This window comes from Oncorhynchus masou, unplaced genomic scaffold, assembly GCF_036934945.1.
Source record: "Oncorhynchus masou masou isolate Uvic2021 unplaced genomic scaffold, UVic_Omas_1.1 unplaced_scaffold_14752, whole genome shotgun sequence".
Classification (NCBI taxonomy): domain Eukaryota; kingdom Metazoa; phylum Chordata; class Actinopteri; order Salmoniformes; family Salmonidae; genus Oncorhynchus; species Oncorhynchus masou.
Window position 1 is genome coordinate 4,255 of NW_027004747.1, and position 457 is coordinate 4,711.

General features: G+C 44.9%; 1 pseudogene; it reads left to right on the forward strand.

Annotated features, from left to right (window-relative positions):
• The first annotated feature begins 264 nt into the window (after window positions 1-264).
• LOC135530980 (U2 spliceosomal RNA) lies at window positions 265-440 on the forward strand (annotated as a pseudogene).
• Window positions 441-457: the final 17 nt, after the last annotated feature.

A 457-nucleotide genomic window follows, 5' to 3' on the forward strand; every position in this document is an offset into this window, starting at 1 on the left:
GAGGATGAAGAGGGAGGAGCGAAAGTGGGGGCAGCATGCGGCACGGGAGAGGTGGAAGGGGGGATTAGGACTGGGAGTTTTCTAGGTTAGGAAAGGGGATAGATTAGAGACGAAGAGATAGGGAAAGGGTTAGGTATTGGTTAGGGATGACGGGGAGGGACGATGCTCCCCTGAGGTTTGTTTTTGTTTGTTGTTGTAAATAATTAATTAAGAATGAATGAGAACTATGATTTTGTAAAGTATGAATGGTATTGAGCGTAATAAATTATTTTTTTCAAAAAAAAAAATCTGTTCTTATCAGTTTAATATCTGATACGTCCCCCATCGGGGGACCTTATATTAAATGGATTTTTGAACAGGGAGTCGGAAATGGGGCTTGCTCCGTCCGCTCCACGCATCGACCCGGCATTGCAGTACCTCCGGGAGACGGTGCAACACTTACTTCTCCCGTTGTCAA